Source organism: Triturus cristatus, chromosome 8 (genome assembly GCF_964204655.1).
Source record: "Triturus cristatus chromosome 8, aTriCri1.1, whole genome shotgun sequence".
NCBI classification, from domain to species: Eukaryota; Metazoa; Chordata; class Amphibia; order Caudata; family Salamandridae; genus Triturus; species Triturus cristatus.
In genome coordinates, this window is record NC_140591.1 from 1,412,243,880 (window position 1) to 1,412,244,997 (window position 1,118).

Here is a 1,118-nt window from a genome sequence, read left to right on the forward strand (position 1 = left end):
CAAAAAGCATAATTTTACTCCTTAAGGCATTATTATTTTAATACTTAAGTATTTCTCTTCTATAAATATTTTTTTTTAATTGTCATTATATATTTATTAGCAACATTAAAACTTTACTAGATCTGAGTATCCAGTAGGACATAACAAAGTTGATATAAATGAACTTAACAAATCTCTAAAATGTGTCTTATTTAATATACCCATATATAAAACTTTTTATGCAAAAAAAGAAAAAAATTGGCGGCAATAGCGCTGGATGCGCGAACCACCCCGAAAATGTTTTTTAAAAATTTGTAGCATGGCCTCACGCGCCTCGAATCAAATGGACTGCTAACTACTAACTGTCATCAAAGAACTGCAAGCACACTACAAGGTATAGATTAGAGCATAGATTAATGTTGCAAAACGGGTTAATTTAGGTAGAAATTGATACTTATTATTAAATAGAACCCCCAACTATGCTGTTCTGTTTTAAATTAACAGTTAGTACTTCTCTAGAACAAGCACTCTTAAACAACGCTGCCAGTATGGATGACATATCTCTCTTACACCTTGTATTCCTCTAACATATGTAACATTTCCTATACACTTTTTTACACACATATGATTAATTGTCCCTGTGTGATGCAATGTGCTCTGGTACCTTAGACTGGTATGAGTGGCACTACATAACTGTTAAATGCATCTGGGAGAGAGTGGTTATGGAGACTTGAGGGGTACTGTTAAAGGGTGGTGGGGAGGTAATCTTTAGCGGAGGTGGTCATTGTGGGGGCGCCAACAAACATTGTTGCATCGGGTGCCAGCAGCATTAAAGCTGGCCCTGCATACACTTAACTGAATACAATTTAAGAACTACTTTCCATACCAAAATGCAAACACTTTATCAATTTGTGACTTTACCTCAGCCTGAAAAACCATCCTACAAAAGTGATTGTAGAAATTACACTGCACATTTAAGCAAATCTCGAACATTACTAATCAGAATCTAAAGGTCTGGAATAAAATGTTCTTCATTGAAGAAGTAAGGGATAACCCAGTCTTCATTCACCAGTTCTATGTTATGGCACTTTATATTGATCGATTAGCAGCTATTTATAGGTACATCAAATAAGAAATAT